General features: G+C 36.9%; 1 protein-coding gene and 1 long non-coding RNA gene across 4 annotated transcripts in view; one reads left to right on the forward strand and one right to left on the reverse strand.

Moving 5' to 3' along the window:
- LOC105513230 overlaps nucleotides 1–4,265 on the reverse strand; it is a 7,455-nt gene extending 3,190 nt beyond the window's left edge. The window contains exon 1 of the long non-coding RNA XR_001001968.1: nucleotides 4,198–4,265. This is a non-coding gene — a long non-coding RNA (uncharacterized LOC105513230). The remainder of the gene's footprint in view (nucleotides 1–4,197) is intronic.
- CCDC102B (coiled-coil domain containing 102B) overlaps nucleotides 1–25,754 on the forward strand; it is a 365,304-nt gene that overhangs the window by 188,946 nt on the left and 150,604 nt on the right. The window lies entirely within an intron of this gene.

A 25,754-nucleotide genomic window follows, 5' to 3' on the forward strand; every position in this document is an offset into this window, starting at 1 on the left:
AGGGAGGGAGGGAGGGAGGGAGGGAGGGAGAGAGAGAGAGAAAGAGAGAAAGAAAGAAAGAAAGAGAAAGAAAGAAAGAAAAGAAAGAAGACTTCTATTTTTTAAAGTAATTTTACATAATTTTGTTCAGGAGAATTTTTTTATTACACGCAAATCAAAATCAGGAAAGTTTTGCACTAAGATTAAAGGGCATAATTAATTGAATTCATAAAACTGAAGACAATCAGTACATCCCCTATGATAGGAGACAAAATAAATGAATTAAAAGCAGAGGAAATAATTTACAGCATTTATACTCAGAAAACAAATTAAAAGAATAATATTGATTGATCCTAAACTATTTTAAAATAATTTTAGTGATAGCCTAAAATTAATGAAGCATGAAATTAGGAGAACAATTGGTGGTGTCATTTTTGTTGAGGCACGTGTGGGAACATTAATAGAGAAATTCTCTGTGGTAAATTCTAGAGATCATATTCCATTGTTCAAAGGTATGGATCCTAAAGTCTGTAACCTAAGATCAATAATAACCTCCACTAGGGTAGTTAGGTAAATACAAGACTGGAAAGAGAAAGTTTAATGATAAACTGAAAATCAGAAAAACTCTAACATCCAGAAAAATAAATGTATCTATAATTTAAAAACATGATAGGGATTGGATAACACTGAACTCATGCCTTAGCTGCAATTAGATTCTATTTGCCAATAATTAACTTGACCACACATTGTACATTACTTGTAGTTTAACTAGTTCTTTCTCTTTCACTATAATGTTAATGAATTGTCAAAATTAAATTTATGAAATATTAAGGGCCTACTAAGAAGTTTATATAGGATTTTGAATAAAAGTCATAAAGTTAGCCAGGTGCAGTGGTTTGCACCTATAGTGCCAGTTACTTGGGCAGGTGAGGTAGGATTCTTTGGACCCAGTTGTTTGAGACTGGCCTGAGCAACATAGCAGGAACTCCCTCTCCAAGAACAACAATAACAACAACAACAACAAAAACTTTGCAAAATATTGATCGTAGATGTTATAGAATTGTCGGTTGGTTGGGGTTTCTCTGACGTATGCTAGTAGCACATTTCCATCGTAATTATCAGCATAGGAAATGAAGAATTAGCGCAACAGAAACAGAAAATTAGGTTACTGAACAATTGCGTTATTAGCATTCTTTCAATCATATCAGCAATTACAGATTTTCTTTTGATAATTAGTTTATATTTATTTACTTGGAATTCAGAGACCCACAATTGTACTTGAGATACTTTAATGCACATATTCAAATTTAAGGCACAGATGAATAATCCAGGGATCTCTTAAAATGCAGATTGTAATCATAGAGCTGGGGTGATGTCTTTGATATTCAGTATTGATCAAGTTTCCTGGTGATGCCATTGTTTTTGTTTTAGATCAGACTTCCAAGTAGTGAGGTGCTAGAGGGAACCACACAAAGTAGGAGGTGAGGCCTGCTGATAATTGTTGGTTGGTTAATAGGAAAAAAATATGTGGAAATAGTTATCCTCCAAAGAAACGTCTTTCCCCTCAACTGGAATTGCAGTTTTCCACATTTGCATATCTCCTCTGGATCTACATTTTTATGCAAGTTCTCAGAGTGCCCCTATCTTTCCAGTCTCTTATTTTCTTTGCCTCTAATTTATTGGAGAGTATCGGGAAGTGTTTTCCTGAAACTCATGGAGGGATGTGGCCACCATTGCTCTGACCCTGAACTGAATAGAAACCATTTTTCATAAACAGTTCACTTTCATCATCCTCAGGTCATGAAATAGCCTCTCAGATAATATTTTCTGGAAGTTGATGGAAAACTTCCTCCTGTCGATGTAAGATACAAACCTCCTCCTTTCTGAACCCTGATCTGATTCTGTAGGTCTGGGATAAGGTCTGAGATTCTGCACTTCTGCCAGGCTTCCAGATGATGCTGATTCTGCTGGTCCGCAGACTGCACTTTGAGTAGCAAGCACTTTGCCTATGGCAATTTTTTTTTTTTTTAATTATACTTTAAGTTCTAGGGTACGTGTGCATAACGTGCACGTTTGTTACATATGTATACTTGTGCCATGTTGGTGTGCTGCACCCATCAACTCGTCAGCACCCATCAATTCATCATTTATATCAGGTATAACTCCCCAATGCAATCCCTCCCCCCTCCCCCCTCCCCATGATAGGCCCCAGTGTGTGATGTTCCCCTTCCCGAGTCCAAGTGATCTCATTGTTCAGTTCCCACCTATGAGTGAGAACATGTGGTGTTTGCTTTTCTCTTCTTGTGATAGTTTGCTAAGAATGGTGGTTTCCAGCTGCATCCATGTCCCTACAAAGGACGCAAACTCATCCTTTTTTATGGCTGCATAGTATTCCATGGTGTATATGTGCCACATTTTCTTAATCCAGTCTGTCACAGATGGACATTTGGGTTGATTCCAAGTCTTCGCTATTGTGAATAGTGCCGCAATAAACATACGTGTGCATGTGTCTTTGTAGTAGAATAATTTATAATCCTTTGGGTATATACCCAGTAGTGGGATGGCTGGGTCATATGGTACATCTAGTTCTAGATCCTTGAGGAATCGCCATACTGTTTTCCATAATGGTTGAACTAGTTTACAATCCCACCAACAGTGTAAAAGTGTTCCTATTTCTCCACATCCTCTCCAACACCTGTTGTTTCCTGACTTTTGAATGATGGCCATTCTAACTGGTGTGAGATGGTATCTCATTGTGGTTTTGATTTGCATTTCTCTGATGGTGAGTGATGATGAGCATTTTTTCATGTGTCTGTTGGCTGTATGAATGTCTTCTTTTGAGAAATGTCTGTTCATATCCTTTGCCCACTTTTTGATGGGGTTGTTTGTTTTTTTCTTGTATATTTGTTTGAGTTCTTTGTAGATTCTGGATATTAGCCCTTTGTCAGATGAGTAGATTGCAAAAATTTTCTCCCATTCTGTAGGTCGCCTGTTCACTCTGATGGTAGTTTCTTTTGCTGTGCAGAAGCTCTTTAGTTTAATTAGATCCCATTTGTCAATTTTGGCTTTTGCTGCCGTTGCTTTTGATGTTTTAGACATGAAGTCCTTGCCTATGCCTATGTCCTGAATGGTACTACCTAGATTTTCTTCTAGGGTTTTTATGGTATTAGGTCTAACATTTAAGTCTCTAATCCATCTTGAATTAATCTTCGTATAAGGAGTAAGGAAAGGATCCAGTTTCAGCTTTCTACTTATGGCTAGCCAATTTTCCCAGCACCATTTATTAAATAGGGAATCCTTTCCCCATTTCTTGTTTCTCTCAGGTTTGTCAAAGATCAGATGGCTGTAGATGTGTGGTATTATTTCTGAGGCCTCTGTTCTGTTCCATTGGTCTGTATCTCTGTTTTGGTACCAGTACCATGCTGTTTTGGTTACTGTAGCCTGGTAGTATAGTTTGAAGTCAGGTAGCGTGACGCCTCCAGCTTTGTCCTTTTGACTTAGGATTGTCTTGGCAATGCTGGCACAAGACAGGGATGCCCTCTCTCACCACTGCTATTCAACATAGTGTTGGAAGTTCTGGCTAGGGCAATCAGGCAAGAGAAAGAAATCAAGGGTATTCAGTTAGGAAAAGAAGAAGTCAAATTGTCCCTGTTTGCAGATGACATGATTGTATATTTAGAAAACCCCATCGTCTCAGCCCAAAATCTCCTTAAGCTGATAAGAAACTTCAGCAAAGTCTCAGGATACAAAATGAATGTGCAAAAATCACAAGCATTCTTATACACCAGTAACAGACAAGCAGAGAGCCAAATCAGGAATGAACTTCCATTCACAATTGCTTCAAAGAGAATAAAATACCTAGGAATCCAACTTACAAGGGATGTAAAGGACCTCTTCAAGGAGAACTACAAACCACTGCTCAGTGAAATCAAAGAGGACACAAACAAATGGAAGAACATACCATGCTCATGGATAGGAAGAATCAATATCGTGAAAATGGCCATACTGCCCAAGGTTATTTATAGATTCAATGCCATCCCCATCAAGCTACCAATGAGTTTCTTCACAGAATTGGAAAAAACTGCTTTAAAGTTCATATGGAGCCTATGGCAATTTTTAATAATTACTCTGCACCCTTGCATCGAATCACTTGCAATTCATTTCCGCTCTACTACCAGAATTATTTTTCTTTGATTACGTGTTTCCACCCATTTTCACCTTTTAGTCCTTTGAATTACTTCATGCTTTCTTCCTCCACAGGACCTTTCAATAGGATTTTCTTTCTGGAGGAAAAAATATCATTTCATATATAAATTTGTTTTATAGCCAGGTTTCTCTAAGATGATCAAGCTCATGTTCCTGTAAATTAAGCAAACAAGTAACTTAAATGCATGTGTGCATTTAGGCAATATCACAGCTAGGCAGAAATAGGAAATCAAAGAGCAGCATGGATTCCCTAATATCTCTCAGTCCCCAACATTATATGGATCAGAGGTTTGGGCTATCATCTTCATTTAGCAACCTCTTTATAGACCTATAGGACCTTTTCTGATACACAAAACCGGTAGTTATAGTAAGTGACAACATATTCATCTAACCAGTACCCATCTGCACCATGGTTAGCAGTGCGGCATCCACCTGAGCCCAGCACTCTCCTATTGCTTGTTTACCTCTTAGAGATCAGCTTTTGTTGCAGCTTCTGGCAGCCCTTCTCATGAAGCCTGCTGCAGTTCTTCTCTGGTGTCATTTGTTTTCTTAAGTCATAGTAATTCTTCTGAAATTAGCTAGGATTTTGCTGCCTTAGAAAAACCTTTCCTGATCTACCTGAATAGATCATATAGCTGTTGCAGTTTTTGCAATTGTCTAGTTGTTTGTGAGATCATTTGATTAGTATCTCTATTGCATGTGACTAGGAGATGGAAGAAGGATGGCATTATGTTTGCTAATTCATATAGCCCTGCAACCTAGCACACTTTTCTCATACTAGGTCTTCAAAAACATACATAAAAGGGATACATTTTTTAAAAGAATGAAGATAAGCAATACTTTGTGTGCATGAGTCATCATACTAAAAATACTTAAAAAATAAAGGTGAATGAGTTTTCATAGATGCACAAAGAGAGGGAAGCTAGAATCTAGAAGTCAGGATGAATGGATATCGAATATTCACATCATTGAGAGGCATAGACAGAGGGGAGTTTGACACACAGAAAAATGTAATTCTGGGCTTGAGAAATCAAGAAAGAACTTTAGAGACCTCCCCGGTCCTAAACTCTTTTTATGCTTTTACACTCCCTTTCCTCCCTTTGTTCACATTTTTGAAATTTCAGGAGGACAGATAAAAGATATAAGACAAATGAGAGGAAGGGAAATGAAAAGTGGGGTTTGTGCTCACTACAAAAGGATAAGACATAATAACCAAAGTGAACAAACACACAAGTGTAATATTTATCAAGAGAAGTCTTGATTTTTCTGTGACAAAAAATGTAGACTTGCAATTTCCAGACATTATTTTTATATGATCTATAGTATAAATAGTATGATCTATAGTATCTAGAGTATCAATACTGATTTGCTTTATCCAATATATGGCACAAAGTCTTCTTTATAATAGCTCATTTCTTCCACTGATATGAAGTCTATTTATTCTCTACTGTAAATGATAGTTTTGAAAACAAAACGTTTTTGGAGAAAGTGGTCCATATTCTTTTGAGAAAAGCCCCATGTCTCAGGAGAATTGTTTTGGAAGCTTGTTTACTGAAGTCATTCTGGCAACTGAATCCCTTCATTGAGATCACATAATGGATCGCTTTCAGAAAGTTAATGTGCCCGGGCAGTAATTGATGTGTCTTAGGAAAATGATGAATTCATCTAAAAGTTAAAGGTGATTTGAAGTTGATTCCTAATGAATTTGCATTAATGACAGTAATCCATATTCAAGGAATTACAATATGTTTATTTTATTTAGTAACTTTGACTTCGAAAATATTTTATTTTCAGTCAGTGGTTTAACAGGCAAACCTATCCATTTGTTAAATTTTCCTGATATAGTATGTTGTTTTTCTTCCAAATCTTACTATTATTTATAAAATCATTCATTTAAGAATACACAGTTACATTTTTTACTGTTATGAAATAGAAATTATTATAGATAACATTATATTGGATCATTTCCTGTTTTTCTTTAACTGTTTACATAGCTTCAATAGCTGAAATGCCCTATAAATTCTATTTATTAAATGTAACTATTAATAAAAATTTATATTATTGTGGAGAGAATTTTGACATATGGAAAAATTCACACTTTTAAAATATAAAATGTGTTATATTTCGGTAATTAAATTGGAAAGCCGTTTCTTTTGAAGAATGTGCTGCTTGCAGTAAATGCTAGGCTACCTGTAGGTCCTTTGTAAATTGATAATTTAGTTATTGCGTGAAATGTAGAAATACATCCATGATTTTGTGTACATTTTAAAGCGTATGGGTGGGATTGTGTGGGTTGGATGGAATAAAGTTCTTTTGTGAAGTAATTGCTTAAGTTAACAGAGATAAAGAATCATAGTTTTAAAGTACCGTTTCTTAATGCCATGCAGAAAGCACGTGCTGAAAGATCCCTATTGGTTTGAAACACTCAATAAATTGCAAAAGTAGCATGACATTTATCCTAATGTTATATGATTGTTCATGCCTTCTCTCAAATCCATGCATACACACACACACAGAAAGAAAGAGAGAGAGAGAGAGAGAGAACTGACTTTTACAAATCTAGTTCTAAAATAGGAGAGTTATCCTTTTCCCTGTTTTATGATTCTCCACTGAAGCAAAGCTAAGTGGATAAGGTTTTGTATATAGGAAACATTATTACTAAGAATAAATTAGTGATAGGAGAAGTTTTACATCCTTTTACTTTCATATTCTCTCAGCAATGACTGTTATGTTTTGCTAAAATCATGAATATTAAATCTCAGTCCCTACAACGTTTGGCACATCCTCATAACTGTGTGTCAAATGCGTAAGTTTACGTATTGATGCTTCTGTTATTACTATTTGAATTTAATTACGTGTCTTGATTTGTTTTCAACTCTTATACTTCCCTTTTGTTCGATCAATAAGGCAAATGTAAGATTAATGGAAATTTGTATTATCCTTTAAAATCTCCTTCATGTGTATCAAACAGATGATATGTTAACCCATATCCAATTAAAATAAAGATGCAAAGTTTGAAAATTTAAATCACTTTTATTTAACAAGCTATCATAGCATAAATTAAGACATTTATGAATGCCAGATATGAAATTATATATTTTTAATGTTTGATGTAACTAGCATACTAATAATCCACTATATTATTACAAAATAATTTTGCAGTTCACATCACAGTTATTAGTTGACATAAATTAGCTTGATTTAAAGGAATGATGAGAGAAATAATTATTTACATTCTTATTTAAAAGGACATAAAACACTATGGTTGCGAAGGTTATTTAAAATTAAAACTAAAATGCAAGTTTGAGTTATAATCATAAGATTAGTGTAAAGTCAGATAACTTTAACAGATCTGAGCCATTCACTATTTTTTCTTTTTTCTTCTCTTTTTCATTAAAGTGAAATTACATAACATAAAATTAATCATTTTAAAGTGAGCATTTAGTGGCATTTAGTAGATTCGCAATGTTGTGGGACCGCCCTGTCTATTTAATTCTAAAGCATTTTCATCACCCTAAGAGGAAACCCAGTAAGCATGATGCAGTAACTCCTCATTCCTGCCTCCCCTAAGCTCCTAGCAACCGCACTTAGGCTTTCTGTCATTGTGGATTTCTGGATATTTCGTATAAATGGAATCATACAATATATAACCTTTTATGTCTGGCTTTTTAAATTTATCATAATGTTTTCAAGGTTCATACACATTGTAGCTTGCATCATTACTTCACACCTTTATGGGTACTTCATTCCTTTTGGGCCTATCTGGTATTTGTTCATCTCTTCATCAGCTGGTGGATATTGAGTTGTTTCTACTTCTGGCTCTTTCGAATAGTGTTGCTTTAATCGTGAATGCACATGTATTATTTGAACACCTGTTTTCAATTATTTGGGGTATATATCTAGGTGTAGAGTTGCTCGGTCAGATGGTAATCCTATCTGTAACCTTTGGAGGAACCACCAAATTGTATTCCATAACGGCGGAACCCATTACCTTTTCGCCAGCAATATGTGAGGGTTTTTATTTCTCCACATCCTTGGCAACACTTGTTCTTTTGTGTTTCTGTTTTGTTTTGTTTTGAATTACACTTATCCCAGTGGGTTTGGTTTCTTGTGATTTTCCTTTGCATTTTCCCAATGACTAATAATGTTGAAGATATTTTCATGTGTTTATTGACCATTTGTATATCTTCTTGGCAGATATGTGTACTCAAACTCTTTGACTAATTTTAAATTGGGTTGTTTGTATTTTTATTGGAAAATTGTAAGAATTCTTTCTATATTCTGGGTACTCTACTCATATGTATGAAATGCAAACATTTTGTCCATTGTTTATGTCATAATATCACTTTCTTTTGATACATGCAGTTTTACATTTTGATGAATTCTATTTTTTTGTTTTGTTCTTTATGCCTCTGGTATCATAGCTAAAGACCCATTCATTGCTGAACCCAAGATTTTCCATGTTTATTTCTGATACTTTTATAGTTTTACCTGTCATATTTATACCATGAATCTATTTTGAGTAAATTTTTGTATGTGGTGCAAGAGAGAGATCCATATTCATCGTTTTCCATGTAGATATCCAGTTGTGACTGCAGCGTTTTTTGAAGAAACTGTTTTTTTTTTTTTTTTTTTGGCCACTGAATTGTCTTGGCATCCTCATCAAAAATCAATTATCCATATAGGTATGGTTTAACTCTCAACTATCAATTCTATTATTATGGTGAGAATGTTTATCTTTATGACAGTACTATACTGTTTTGATTACTGTAAGTTTTGAAATTAGGAAGTGCGAGTCCTTCAACTTTGCTCTTTTTCAATATCATTTTGGATATTCAAGGCCTTTTGAAATTCCCTGTGAATTTGAGAATCAGCTTTTCCATTTTTGCAAAAAAAAAAAAATGCCATTGAAATTTTCAGGGACTTCATTGAATCTTTAGATTGCTTTTTAGAGTATTGGTATTTTAATGTTATGTATTCTTATCTGTGCATATATCTTTCCATATATTTGTGTCTTTTTATTTCAGCAATGTCTTGTAGTTTTCAGTTGATAAGTCTAACCTCCTTGGTTAAATTTATTGCTATGTATTTTATTCTTTCAGATGTACTTAAATAGGGATTTATTTTCTTAATTTTCTTTATAGATTGCTTATTGCTCATATAAAGAAGCACAACTAATTTTTGTGTGTTCATTTTGTTTCCTGCAACTTTGCTGAAGTCGTTTATTAGCTGTAGTAAATTTCTTGTTCTAGATTTGTTGGAGTTTTTTATCTATAAGATCATGTTATCTTATACATGTTTTACTGTATCCTTTGCAATTTGCATGTCTTTTACTTCTTTTTCTTGCCTAAGTGCTCTTACTAAAACTTCTAGTACAAAGTTAAACAGCAGTAATGGAAGCAGGCACCCTTGTCTTGTGGCTCATCTTAGGGGGAAAACTTTCAAACTTTTATCATTGATTATTAGGTTAGCTGCAGATATTTCATATGTCATTTGCTATGTTGAGAAAACTTTTCAACTTTTTTCTAATTTATTATTTTCTGTTTTTCTCCCTGATCAAGTATTGCATTTTGTCATATGCTTTTCTTCATCAAGTGAGATGATATATTTTTTCCTTCATTCTGTTAATGTGGTGTTTTATATGACTGATTTTATTATGTTGAACTACTCTTTCATTCTAGAATAAACCCCATTTGTCCATAGTGTAAATTTTTCTTGATATGCTGTTGGATTCCCTTTTCCAGTATTGTGTATAGGATAGTTACATCTATATTCATAAAGGATATTGGTGTGTAGTTTTCCTTTCTTGTGCTGTCATGTCTGACTTGAGGTCAGGGTAATGCTAGACTTTAAAGGACAATAAAAACACCACAAAGCTTTCTTGCCATATTTAAGTTGTCTTTTATTGATTCAGCGATTGCTTGGTTCCATGAACCTTTGACTGCTTTCTAGAGTTCTGACAAAGTGGATTGTGCTGTTTTTCTTGATTTTTTCAGCGTTTCTGTTGCGAGATGGACACTTGAAGCTGCCTACTCTGCCATTTTTGGTGACATCTCGTCACACCCGTTATTGATCTTGGGAAATCTAGGCCAATGTTACTAAAGCAGCTGTATGCATTCTGTTTACTTTCACCATTAAAAAAAAGATTTTAGCCCAAATCTTAGTTAAATGACATTTTGAAATACATTTTTCTCTATTGGACTTCTTGAAAACATAGCATTCAGTATTGGAATAATAACAATTTATTACCATAAAAAATCAGTGTGATAGTGATTTTCATCTTCAAACGTAAATAATATTAATGGTATTTGTTAAGAATACTGTAGTAAGTGAAAAAATTTAGCACTGGGTAATATACATGTGTGTACATGTATTTTGGGTACTTACATATTAGGTTTTACTTAAATATATGGATTTATATGAGTGTACAAATGTGTATTATTACTCTCCAAAGTTTCAATTGTGTTTATGTGGCTCTTTGTGTACTGATCCAGATCAAATTTGTAGTATACCTTCTTTGGTTTGTTATCACTAAACATAAGGTAATGATTGGTAATTTCGCTTTCTTAAACTAGACTATCCACAGTGACTGGTTTTAACAAATTGTGTTTACTCCATCTATGTGATTCCAAAGACATAGTTTGGCATGGTGGAAAAACAAAACAAAAAACGAATGGCAGATGAAACACAAAAGGAAGGCAGGAAAGAAGAAAGAGAAAAAAAGGAAAACAAGAAGGAAGAAAGGGAGGAAGAAAAAAGCAAACACAGAAGAGTAAAGGAAAGAGGAACAAAAGAAAAATTAAGGCAATTAGTTCTAGGTAGGAATGCATCATGGTATCTGTTTGCATAAATTAAAAGAAAAAAATAACAACGTCATCTACTATTTTTATTTCAAAACAGTTATTTTTGTCAATGCATCCCTCCCCTCTCCAAACAACCCATGTTAAAGAAAGTTCTATATTCACTGTGAATTAGCCATTTTCATACAGGATCACCAGTAAAGACTGGCTGCTAGGAAATCAGATTCTACCAATAAGCATTTTCACATTTTCATTCACAAAGTAAAAGCATACACTTAAGTATGTGTTAGAAAGTATGTGTTAGATGTGGAAGCATCATGAATGACCAGTAAAGAGATGTCATCATCAATTACTTTTTAAAAATAGGAATAGATCATGGATGAAAAGACTCTAACATTGAATCTGCAAAGTATAATATTTTTGAGAAGCATACTTTGTTGAGGTTAATAAATTTAGTTTGGAATCAACCGTGAGAAGTCGAAAGACTGGCTGGCTATGTGCATATGATTTTGATAAACTAATTAAGGTGGTTATCACAATGACAGACTGAAAATACAACAGGATCAGATCACATATAGGGAGTAAAATTATATTTCATGTGATTTAAAAAATGCATCTGGACCTTAATAGCTTATTCTACTGCTTCATACTTGGAATGTAATTTTTGTCTGTATTTTATTCTAATTTTAAATAAGGCAGAATTACAGACATGCAAGATAAAAATCCTTTGGTGGGGGAATGCTGGCAAATAGATGACCTTTAATGAAATGTTTTATAAAAGAGATAGGAAGTTAGACTGGGCACGGTGGGTCACACCTGTAATCCCAGCACTTTGGGAGGATGAGTAGGAGGATCATGTGAGGCCCGATCAAATCATTTGACCAGGCTGGCCAACACGATGAAACACCATCTCTACTAAAAATACAAAAATTCACTGGGCACAGTGGTACGTGCCTGAAATCCTAGCTACTTCGGGGACTGAGGCCTGAGAATCCTTTCAGTCTGGGAGGTGGAGATTGCAGTGAGCTGAGATCACACCACTGCACTCCAGCCTAGGCGACAGAGTGAGACTGTCTAAATAAATAAACAAGATGGGGAATTGGATAGATCAACAAAATCAATTAGGTATGAAAAGGGAGAGCAACTGTTTTTAGGATTTTTAGTGAGTACAGCAGAATTGGCAGATGTACACTAGTATTAAATATTTTGTGAAGTCTAGTTCATCATGGTAAGAAGACATTTTAAGGCATGACAGAATGATGTTATTTTATATCACCAACCTCCTCTAAAGTTACAAGGTTTTAATCATTGATTAGAGAAAATATGGGAACTCCCTCGGCCAAGAGGAGTTTCGAGTGTGACAGGTGTAGACAGGGTATAGGCTGAGGACACACAGCACATTTGACTCCTGATAAAGTAAGTTGCCTTTTACCTCTAAGGGAAACAAGACTAGTTCTACTGAAGAAGTAGTTAATTCTTAGTTCTAGAATTCTAATTTAAAAAGCAACTCATGAAGTCAACAATTGGCTCTTTATTCACATTATATTGTTTTCAGTGCCGTGTTTGACTTCCTCTGAATTCTTTCTTTTTTAGGCATTACATTCTCTGTCAGCCAGGATGAGAACCAATGGCTTAAGGCTTCAGTTTGAAGATGAAAAATAAAAAATAAGCCCTGGGAATGGCTGTTACTAAAAAGTGAAAAAAAAAAAACAAAACCAGATGTTAGTGAGGTTGTGAAATAAAAGGAATGCTTATACACTGTTGGTGGGAGTGTAAATGAGCTCAACTGTTGTGGAAAGCAGTGCAGTGATTCCTCAAAGACTGAAAAACAGAACTGCCATTCAACCCAGCAGTCCCATTGCCAGGTGCATACCCAAAGGAATATAAATCATTTTGTCATAAAGACGCATGCATCTGTTCATTGCAGCACTATTCCCAATAGCAAAGATGTGGAATCAACCTAAATGCCCATCAACAGTAAACTGGATAAAGAAAAGATGGTACATACACACCGTGGAATATTATGCAGGCACAAAAAAAAATAGGATTATGTACATTGCAAGCACACGCATAGTGTGGAGGCCGTTATCCTTAGCCAGCTAATGCAGGAACGGAAAACCAAATACCGCATGTTCTCACAAGCGGGAGTTAAATGATGAGAACACATGGACACATATGGAAGAACAACAGACACTGGGGTCTACAGGAGGATGGTGAGTGGGAGGACGGAAAAGATAAGAAAAAATACCTAATGGATATTAGGCTTAATACCTGGATGACAAAATAATTTGTACAGCATACCCCCATGGTATGAATTTACCTACATTTACCTACCCCTGAACATGACAAAAATAAAAGAATTTAGCTCAGGGAACCAAAATGTCAGCATACATTTACTTAGCAATATGAATTTAACCAATACCATTTGGATTTTGTAAAAGCTGTTACTGAACTCAAGAAAGTATTTTGTAAGTTTTTACAAGAACAGTAGCATGACACCAACCCAAATCACTACACTTCTTATTTTCCATGCTCAAAACAGTACATTTATCTGACTTGTTGATATCATCTGGCTACTTGATTAAGGTACATTTTGAGATTTGATTCTGGAGAGAAGACAATTTTCTACAAAGTTAGTAAGGTCTGTATAGTTTCCGTCCTGGGTTAGAAAAGAGCCACAGCCTCCTGATTCTATTAAAAATAACACTTTCTTGATGTATTTTGATAATCAGTAAAACACTACTCTGTAAGTACTGTTTTAGACAATTAGGTATAAAGAAAAACATACATTAAAATATTCAAACTCTGTTTAATGCTTTTTACTCACTCACTAACAGTCCAGCCCAGTGGTTCTTAAAATGTAGTATCTAAACCAGCAACATTAGCAAATGCTAATTATCAGGCCCCATCCTAGGCCCTCTGAATCAGACACTTTAGGTGTGGGGCCCAGGAATCTGTTTTAGCAAGTTAGAACCTGACACAAACTAAAACTTAGAATCTAGCCTGTATATTTATATTGAACATAGTTATTTATATGATGACAGTGTCTTTAAGGTGAGGATAGTATATACATTTTTTTGTCATTGTGTTGGTTGTTAAGAGGCAACTAATGCATGTGTGGTCCAACTTATAAGAGAAATGGGACCAGAGACTGGAAAGGAAAAGAAAAAGAATGAAGCCCTTATCCTAGGTTCATGCCTATTATTTGAGTGATTTTGGCCAAGTAATACTCTTTGTAATACACTTCAGCTTCATAATTTCTAAACGCAGAGTGTGGAATAAATAGTTGAGATCCCTGTTACTCCAAAAGTCCATGATCTCATCACGTTTTTCAAAATGTAGCTATGGAGTTAAAATAAATGTCACTAATTTGGGTTCGTGTGTACAACGCAGTATTTCCTTGGAATTTCAGTGTATTTTCACTAAAATGGCGATTGGCTTCCGATATAGCTTATTGTACTCTTTCTGGTTGCTGGATTTATTTCTTTTTTAATTCACACAGTTGATTTTGATATGCTTGTTGACATAATTGAGAGATTTTTTATTTCCTATTTCTCTGTGACTGGCCATCACTTTCTGTTTCCCCATCATTTGATTATGCTTAATTAATGGCATTTAAATTCCCACAGCATTTGGCAGCCTTTCTAATTCCCTCTAAATTACAGAAAAACAAAGGAGAGAAAGCATCCGTACATTAGTAACTAGAAAGAATCATCTCTTTGCTTTTTGATGAACTTTTATTTAATTTTCCATTGCATGGTTAGTGTGTGTGTGTGTGTGTGTGTGTGTGTGTATGTGTGTTCCTACTTTAAGACAAACCAACCAGGCGTGGTGGCTCATGCCTATAATCCCAGCACTTTGGGAGGCCGAGGTGGGCAGATCACCTGTGGTCAGGAGTTCCATACCAGCCTGGCCAACATGGTGAAACCCTATGTCTACTAAAAACACACAAATTAGCCAGGCATGGTGGCACACGCCTGTAATCCCAGGAAAATCACTTGAACTAGGGAGGCAGAGGTTACAGTGAGCCAAGATCACGCTATTGCACTTCAGCTTGGGCAACAGAGTGACGTTCGGTCTCAAAAAAATAATAATAAAAATAAACTAACCAAACAGGAAGTCAATAAAGCTAAAGAAAGTGTAATTTTAAATCACTTTCATACTTCACAGGCAGTTCCTATTCTATTATTCTGAAAACACATTCCTCCATGTATTTCCAGTATATGAATAAATTTACATACAGGGACAGTGCAATTTCATTAGATGTTCTTATCTCCTGCAGCCATGTTTTTAAAAGTTGGATCGTGGTCCTATCTCTGCCAGATAGGGTACTTTCTGAAGTAAAACTTTGGAATTACTAGGCATGTAACTTGGGAACCAGGAGCACACATATTTTAAAATATAGGTAATTTTTATGTGTACCATATTTGGAGGAAAATGACAAATCAACACCAATTTTCTCAAAATACATTATAATAACCTTTGCAATAACTGTAAAATATTTTAGGTTACAGTAGGTCCTCAAATAATGTCTTTCATCATAACAATGAGAGAAACAAAATCTAGTCCTTGCTGAAGTCACTATGTGGAGTTTGACACTCTCCCCATGTCAGAATGGGTTTTCTCCTGTTACTCCCGTTTCCACCCACATCCCAAAGATGCATCTGCTAGGTGAATTGGCATGTGTAAATGGTCCTAGGCTGAGTGAGTGTGGGTGTGTCAGTGACCCTGCAATGGGATGCTGTCTTGTCTAGGTGGGTTCCCACTTGGTGCCCTGAGCTGCTGGGATAGACTCAGGCCACCTGTGACCCTGAACCAGAATAAACAGGTTGGAAATGGAATGAATACATATTATTGTAAAATAAAAATTTATAAAGCATGCAATCATCCTGTGGAAACATTACAGTAAGCCATGCAATACAAAAGTGCTCAGCAAACTCGCCTTACATATGCTTGTTTTTGGATTGCATGGAGGCTAGAGGCGCTCCTGACAATCTTCAGTCTGGAAACATTTATTCCTTTTTTTTTTTTTTAATCACACCACCACTACAATCTCTGACCTCACTGCTTCACCAGAAATTGGATAAATAATTGTCTTGTTTTTATGAGTCTTTCTTAAGTGTGTGTATAGCTCACACTTATTTCAGTGTTTAATATTAGAAGCATTTGTGGATTTTAATTTTTAAACTTGGTGACGATTTTGTGACCAGAAACATGCCATAGGAACTCAAGTCTCATTTATATCCATTAGCCAATGGTAAAATGGGTTTGTCATACATTGTTTCACATAAAGTCAGTTTCCAAGAACCTGTGGATGGCTTTAGGTGAGGACTTACTGTATTTCTGATTTGGGGACTACTGGAGAGAGAGAGAGAGAGAGTGTGAGAGAGAGACACACACACACACACATAGAGACAAAGAGAGAGACAGAGAGAGACACACACAGACAGACAGAGAGAGACACACACACAGAATGAGTGAGAGAGAGAGAGAGAAATGTTAATGAGGGCAGTGATTGAGATAAATATCTTTTGTTATTGGTAATCTCAAGTGATGTATTTTCGAGAATATTTTATATATCTTGTAGTTACATTTAAATAGATATCACAAATAAAGTATATTTTCCAATCTGCTGCATTCATGCTTGAACCTTTGTGCTGGAGGCAGGTTGGGGACTGTTTAGTGGCATTGGCCTTGACAGCATGTTCAAGGAGCAGCAAAATGTGAGAAGTCTCCCACGCCAAGGTGAGGCAGCTGTGAGGAGCGGTAGCATATGGACGCATAATTAACTGGCTGGGTATGTATTACAAGAATAATTCTACCTTAAGCTAGTTAAAGTTAATTATCCCACCTTGCTTTATGCCAGATATAATTAATTCATTTTTTTCTAAATATATGGTTTATTTGGCACAATTTGGGTGAATGTAGTTGAGATGCTTTTTACCCATATTAATGAGCATATCATAATGAGTACTTTGTCCTTTGCCTATATATATAATGTAGAAAAAAAGAAAATGTGAATTTACAATATTTTTGAAATCCAAATGTGTCCTTTATTCAAAAATTATTTTAGTTGTAATGTTTTCTACTCTTTTTATTTGAGTGAATATGTGTTAGCCTAACTTGGATTAGGTTAGTGCAAAACTCATTGAGGTTTTTGCCATTTTTGCATCCGCCTAATACCATATGAGGAATGTCTCTTTCATTATTTCTTATAAGATGTGTCTTTTCCACTTTTTGCTTATTAGCATGTAACCCACTTTAAGGAAAAATAATCAAGTTCAGTCCGTTTTTTGTTTTAATAGTTGTAAAGTATGAATGAAGATTATTTTTCAAACTAAGGTTAAGTGGTTTTCAGTTTTTTCTATGACATACAGGCAGTATGAGATTGCAAATGTTGCAGTCCCTCTCCTTGTTTAGTTCATGTGGATTTGAAATACATAAATGACAGAGAACAAGGAATATTAAGACATATTTTTATAAAAGGTACAAGTTATCACATCTTATCTATTAGAGGTATGAGAACTTTCATGTAAATTCAGTTAGCATCTATTCCTTCATTTGTTTATTCATTTAGTTGACAAACATTTTCTTAATATTAGATCAGTTAGTTTGGTTGTAGATAATTTTATACACACACACACACACACATACATATGCCTCTATCTATCTATGCTATTACATATGTAATAGAAGGAATTTGATGATTTGGAACTCCTGAGTTCAGACAATCCACCCACCTCGGCCTCCCAAAGTGCTAGGATTACAGGCATGAGCCACCACAACCAGCCTATTTTTACTTTAAGTTCAGAGGTACATGTACCGGTTTGTTACATAGGTAAACTTGAATCATGGGGATTTGTCATCCAGGTTATTTCATCCCCCAGGTATTAAGCCTAGTACCCATTCGTTATTTTTCCTGATCCTCTCCGTCCTCCCACTCTCCACCCTTTGACTGACCCAGGTGTGTATTGATCCCCTCTATGTGTCCATGTGTTCTCATGTAGCTCCCATTTGTAAGTGAGAACATGCAATATTTGGTTTTCTTTTCCTGAAAGCTGGAGGCATTACACTACCCAACTTCAAACTGCACTACAGGGCTACAGTAACCAAAACAGGATGGTACTGGTACAAAAACAGACCCATAGACCAATGGAACAGAATAGAGATCTCAGAAATAAGGTCGCACACCTACGGGCATCTGATGTTTGACAAATCTGCACAAGTATTATTAAAAGACAGTAGGTCCACTTTTAGGTACTGTGGTATATTAGTTCATTTTCACACTACTGATAAAGACATACCTGAAATTGGGAAGAAAAAGAGGTTTAATTGGACTTAGAGTTCAACATGGCTGGGGAGGCCTCAGAATCGTGGCGGGAAACCAAAGGTTCTTACATGGTGGCAGCAAGAGAAAATAAGAAGCAAAAGCAGAACTCCCTGATAAACACATGAGATCTTGTGAGACTTACTATCATGAGAATAGCGCAGAAAAGACTGACCCCCATGATTCAATTAGCTCACCCTGGGTCCCTCCCACAACACGTAGCAATTCTGGGAGATACAATTCAAGTAGAAATTTGGGTGGGAACACAGCCAAACCATATCATGTGGAAGAAAAGCAACAAAATGATAAAAAAGCTCTACCTTCACGGTACTGCATTCTTTTGAGTAATACAGATAATGATATACAATTCATAAGGAAGTACATATCTCCTGTGAGGGAGAACCCCAGCCTCTGGCAGGATCAACCAGACGCCTGTGAGGGTCCTGGGGCTGTTGTCACAATCACCACAATCTAACAGATGAGCCAACAGAAATTCATTCTTTTCTGGAGGCTAGAAGTTCAAAGTCAAGCCTCCGGTAAGGCTCCCTCCAAAGGCTCTTGGGGCGAATCCTTCCTTGACTCCCCAGCTTCTGGTGGCTCCTGACATTCCCTGACTTGTGACTGTGTCAACCCAAATGCGTCCTCTTCACATGGCCTTCTTCCCTGTGTGTCTGTGTCTCAAATCTTTCTCATTTCTTTTATAAAAGCATCAGTTACTGCATCTAGAGCTCATCCTAAATCCAAAATGAGCTCATCATGAAATGTTTAACTGAATTACATCTATGAAGACGATTTCCAAGTAAGATTACATTCAGAGCTATGGCAGTTAGGATTTGTACATATCTTTGTGGGGACGCAATTCAACCCACTGCAATAACTAGGTAACATACAGTTTGTAGGCCAGGTGCAGTAACTAACACCTGTAATCCCAGCACTTTGGGAGTCTGAGGCGGGCAGATTTCTTGAACTCAGGAGTTCAAGACCAGTTTGGGCAACATGGCAAAACTCCAACTCTACAAAAAACACAAAAAATAGCTGGGAGTGGTGGCACATGCCTGTAGTTCCAGCTACTTGGGGATCTGAGGCAGAAGAATCACTTGAATCCACGAGGTTGAGGCTGCAGTGAGCCAAGATTGTACTACTGCACTCTAGCCTGGGTGACAAAGTAAGGCCCTGTTTCTAACAAACAAACAGAGAGAGCGAGAGAGTGAGAAAACCAGTTTGCCCCTATTACATAAGTGCTAAAAGTAAACAACAAAATTCAATGGATCAGAGCAAGAGGGTTAGTGACAGCACACTACAAAGCGGATATTGCAGTATGGCAGGTTTATTAGTCTGTTCTCACACTGCTATGAAGAAATACCTGAGACTGGATAATTTATAAAGAAAAAAGTTTAATTGACTCAGTTCTGCATTGCTGGGAGGCCTCAGGAAACTTACAATCATGGAGGAAGGCAAAGGAGAAGCAGGCACCTTTCTCACCGGGCAGCAGGATGGAGTGAGTGCTGAGTGAAGGCGGAAACCCCTTATAAAACCATGAGATCTCTTGAGAACTCATTCACTACCACAAGGACCGCATAGGGGAAACTGACCTCATGATTTAGCCTGTTCTCCCTTTTGACACGTGGGGATTATGGGGTTTATGAGGGTTACAATTCAAGATGAGATTTTGGATGAGGACGCAGCCAAACCATATCAGCAGGGCTGGTTTCGTTGTGACGAAGTTTCAAGCATTGGTTTTTTTGTGGGGGGAAGAAGGGAGAAGGGGGTTGAGATGGGCCAGAGATGGCTTCACATGCCAAAGGTGACATGAGGGCTCCAAATGTTGTCCTCATGCAGAGATGAGAGGTTGTAAAAGTGTCATGCCCTGGTCACATTCACCTACTTAGTTAAGAACAGGACTAGCTACTTCTGAGGTGCTCTCAGCAGTGATACACAGAAACGTTTAAGGCCTCTTCCGATATTCTAGCCTTAGTCCTTGACATGCTTTGCCTGTGTCGCCACTGAAATTTCATCTTGAATTCCCAGGTGTGGTGGGAGGGACCCAGTAGGGGGTAATTGAATCATGGGGGCAAGTCTTTCCTGTGCTATTCTCATAACAGTGAATAAGTTTCATGAGATCTGATGGTTTTTAAAAAGAGGAGTTCCCCCACAGAAGCTCTCTCTCTTTGCCTAAGTAACTGTATGCCCATGGTAGGCAGAATAATGGTTTCCAAAGTTATCCACATTTTAGTCACTGGAACTGTCGGTGTGTTACTTATATGTCAAAAAGGTTTTTGCAGGTGGAAAGAAGGCTGCTAATCAGTTAACATCGCATACATAGATGATCCTACATTATCTCCATGGGGCCAATGTAATCACAAAGGTCCTTAAGTGTAGAAAATGAAGACAATAGAGTTGGCAGTAGAATAAGCAGGACTTGACCTGCCATTGCTGGCTGTGAAAATAGGGAAGCGAGCACAAGCGAAGGATTTCAGGCGAATTCTAGGAGCAGAGAAAGGCCTCTATTTGACAATCAGCAAAGAAACGGGGAGCGTAATCCTGTAAACACAAGGGATTAACTCTGCCAACAACTTGAATGATCAAAGAAGCAAATCACCTGTAGAACCTATTAAAATATTACAGTTGTAGCCACATGAGAGCTATGTCAGGCTTCTGACCTCCAGAATTCTAAGGTAATGAACTTGTATTGTTTAAACCATTGTTGGTCATAATTTGTTACAGCAACAAGTAATACAACAACACTACTCTTGAGACTTGGATTTGATGCTCTGATAGGGACTGGGTCTGATTTCATTCAGTTTGTCTCATACAACACTTGATTAGTGCTATTATCAACAGAATTCTGATCAGCAGTATGAGGCCAATCAGCAATATTGATCTCAGCCATGCACACCAGAATCCTGCACTCAGCCAATAGAAGAAGCCCCCAGAAGAAGTAGTGTGTCTTATTTCAGGTAATTATTTATTTTCACTTCTCATCTTATGGCTCATATGCTCTGCTCCACCTGACCAGTGTTAACGAAGACAGCAGAAAGTGTTGGTGACTACATATCCTTCTCCTTGTTGAGCCAAGATGTAGAGTATGGGTTGTTAATTGCAACTCATACAAGAATTGCTGATATAGGGCTTATGCTGTCTCAGAGGGGCCACAGGTTACCCTAGTTTGGGAATTGTTGAACTTGTTTTGGATCAGTATTATGTTGATTTGGTTAGGCCTCAAGAACAGAATCACCATATATTTGCAGATTCAATAGCCATGCATACATAACTGAAAGCCAACTGAGAGTCAGAAGCAGCACTTGAACTTTTATCCGTTCAAATGAAAGAAGGTTGTCCAGTCTGTGCGTTTGTGCATGCACAAGACAAGTCTGCATTCATGAGCTGTGGTTGATGATAAAAGGCCCAGCAGGTCCAGCCATGCCTGCTGCTTCACTCAGGTGGATCTCTCTCCCTAGGCCTTCTGCAGCCTCAGGTGTTCCCTCTTTAGGTGTTGTGGTTTCTTCTCTCCCAGGCTGCTACTCTGTTTTTATAAACCGATTCCTCACCTGTATCCAGACGTTTTGTTCAGGTGAGTCGGGTTTCATGGAGCTGGGACACAAATAAGGTTCCCATTGGGGGGAAAGGTTATTTGTTGAGCACCTATTATAAGCCAGCTGCTTATATTTGCTATGTGGCTTTACCTTAACTATAATCTTGGATATACATTTTATTATTGATATTTTACAAACATAGAAGCTGCAAGAAAGGTTTAGTGACTTGCTCAAGTCTGACATTACTTAGCCTTCTGATCTCAGTTGCCTTTTTAGATGGCTTACAGTAAAAAAAAAAATCAATATATTAAATTGAATGAGTCAATATGATTCAAAAGCCTTTAAACTATACTGCCTTCTACTCCAAAAAAGGAGAATGGAGAATCTCTGTTAAATGAAAAGATAGAAATATAGACATACAGAAACATACACACACAGTTTTCTTTTTCTCTTTTTACCATTCTGTCCTGTTTTAATAAAAACTTAGGGAATCATTTAGCAATTTATGTAACTCACAAGAAAAAATTTCCAGACATAAATATAGGTACTTAATGTGTATACAAAAATGTATATGAAATGCACATTTATTGTGCACTACAGAAATCAGGCTATACAAAAATGTGTATATATTTTTTATATAACTAATAATAAAATACCTATGCAAACTATGCAGTGTGCATGACACCAACATAATTATTTTACCAAAATCAATTTAATAAATAATATTGTTATTATTTAATACTGAAATAACTGCCACAGATTGAGCACACAGTATATGCAATGCCTTGTGCTATGTACAGTATAAATATGACATCATAAAAAATTAGCTGATAGGTATTCTATCATCCCCGTTATATAGATGAGTCAGCTGAAATCCTATGAGGATGTGTAACAAGAAGCAAATATTCAAACACAGGTTCACACTGAAGAATGAAGAAAAGCATTGTTTGAATAATGTTGCCTTCCTATGAGCCAGAAATTAAAGAGAGTTAGTGGCGACCTTGGTAACAGAATTGCATGAAGTTTATTGTCTTTATATTACCTAGAAAACAATATCACACATGAGTAGTCACCAGTACAGATCACATTCCATCCTGAGACATGGTTAGCCTGCGTTCGCAGCTAAGAGATTCATAATAATGAATATATGGATCCTATGGGAAATGGTTTTAAATTACCAACTATGCAAGGGATCTGTGGCCATCATCAGCAAAACTTGCTGCTTGACCCACAGCTGTTATACCTCCCTGAAGTGCTTGTTTCATTCTCTGTTTATTGCTGTAATTGACAGCGTTAGCAACCAAGGAACTCTCCTAGGATTGAAGTTACTGAACTGCCCGTGTTACTACAGTTTGTCTTAAAATTTCTGATGCTGTGGTACAGTCTCTATATCTCAACCCCCTTTTCTCTTCTTCCCCCCAAAAACTTATCAGATCTCTCTTTTTAGGTGCCCATTGCTCACATTTTCTTTATACACCTAACATGGGTAGGCTTTGTGTCCTCACCCAAATCTCATCTTGAATTGTAATCCCCATAATCCCATGTGTCAAGGGAGAGACCAGGTGGAGGTAATGGAATCATGGGGGCAGTTCCCCCAGGCTGTTCTCGTGATAATGGGTGAGTTCTCATGAGATCTGATGGTTTTATAAGGGGCTCTTCCCCCTTCCCCCACCATACTTCTTCCTGCCACCTTGTGAAGACGGTGTCTTGCTTCCTCTTTGCCTCCTGCCATAATTGTAAGTTTCCTGAGGTCTCCCCAGCCATGCTGAACTGTGAGTCAGTTAAACCTCTTTCCTTTATAAATTACCCAGTCTCAGGCGGTTCTTTATAACAGTATGAAAACGGACTGATAAACACCCACATACACCCAGATTTGGTTGGATATATCAACAAAAGTGCAACATTGAAATCCTCTGGATGCTCAGCTTTTCAGAAGAATTTCCATGTGAGGGGAGATAGGTAGTTCAGGGGACTTATCAATAGGCCTGCACAATTGTTCCCTCACATGGACTCCCACTGTCATCTGCACACAAGCCCATACTAGTCCTCATTTCAAGGTTCTGGTTAGGCACTGAAGAAATGAGTTATCGTCTTGATCCTCTTGAGATTAGCTGAGTTGTACAAACACTTATGCCAAATGCTTCTCAAATTTTAGTGGGTTACCAGAGTGCCAGGGGACTTGTTAAAATACTGTTTATCAGCGCCCACCCCAGATTTGCTGATTGGACAAGTCTGTGACGGGCATAAGTATTTGCAGCTCTCACAAGTTCCAAGCTGATGCTAATGCTACTGGCCCACAAACCACACCTTAGGGGCTACTGCTGTCCACTGAGGCACTCAGAAAGGATGCATGGAAAAATCAGGAAGAACCAATGTTCTCAAAAATGACAACCCTCCAATTTTGCTATGGAAAAGCATTCTACCAGGTCTTCCTATCCTACCACCATCTACAACTTCTCTGACAAAACGAGGCTTTCTGTATTACCAAATATATAGAAATATGTAGAAAACTATTTCTTGTTAGTGTGCAAACCTAGCTTCATATTAGTATCAGTTGGAGAGATGATTAAGAAATACTCAGATACCCCTCCTCAGAGTCCAGTAAATAAGTCTGGCTTGCTGTGGTGGTATCAGCACTTTTTTTGGTTACCCCTGTTTCTAGGTGATTCAAATATACAGACGGGGCTAGAACCACAGCAAACCCAAAAGGGGAGGCTCGAGTCTCTTCATTACATTTCTCTCCTTGTCACATCCTCCACTGAGGGGTGGGGGCTGACGTTGGATTAGAAAAAGGAAGCACCAAGTCAGCAAATTAGTTTTGCCTTTCCTTTTCTCAGTTTCTGTTTATGATGTTTTGACCACAAAGCCTGCTCACTTTTATAATGGTAGCAACTCCACTTTCTTATTTTAATACTTTAATACTTTAATGGGTCAATGCTTTCTTTTTTTTTTTTTTTTTTGAGACGGAGTCTCGCTCTGTCGCCCAGGCTGGAGTGCAGTGGCGCAACCTCGGCTCACTACAAGCTCTGCCTCCCGGGTTTACGCCATTCTTCTGCCTCAGCCTCCCGAGTAGAGTAGCTGGGACTACAGGCGCCCGCCACTACGCCCGGCTAGTTTTTTGTATTTTTAGTAGAGACGGGGTTTCACCGTGTAGACCAGGATGGTCTCGATCTCCTGACCTCGTGATCCACCCGTCTCGGCCTCCCAAAGTGCTGGGATTACAGGCTTGAGCCACCGCGCCCGGCCAATGCTTTCTTAAGCTATAACATAAATTGTTTCGTTTTGTACTTATGTTTATAGGTGGTTACTAATTCAGATGAGCAGTATTACTTTTTTAAAAGTGGAAGATGTTATTTTCAGCCAATCTATGTCTGGGAAGATATCAACTGTTTTATAAGGGTACATGCCAATGATGATTCTGCCTGATGAATCACCAAAAAGCCTCCTGATGAACATTCAGTCATTAACACCAATACAATAGACAGTTCTAATAACCAGTTATTTTGAGGAGTATATTATCAATATATATCTCAGACTTTTTTTTAAAGAAAACAATAAAACACCAACCTCTTGACACTTCTTTGTTTTTTATAAACAAATCAAGGCAAATATTCTGATCAATATTTATACATTTTGGAGTTTTCTCTGCCAGGGATAATAAATTAGCAAAATATTAAAAATAGGAATTAGGATGAAAACAAAGGAAGCCAAGATAAATAGATAATGGCTTTTGCTAACATGCAGTAGGAAAGATAATAATGGAATATTTCATGATTATTTCTTAAATATTTGATATAATGATAGTGTAACATTAAATATTATTTTTCAATATGCAAGGACAAGAAAAGTTACAACTTAACTGAAAGGATTTAGAAATATTTATACATTCTATCTGTAACTAAGATTTAA

Source organism: Colobus angolensis, unplaced genomic scaffold (assembly GCF_000951035.1).
Source record: "Colobus angolensis palliatus isolate OR3802 unplaced genomic scaffold, Cang.pa_1.0 Scaffold225, whole genome shotgun sequence".
Taxonomy (NCBI): Eukaryota; Metazoa; Chordata; class Mammalia; order Primates; family Cercopithecidae; genus Colobus; species Colobus angolensis.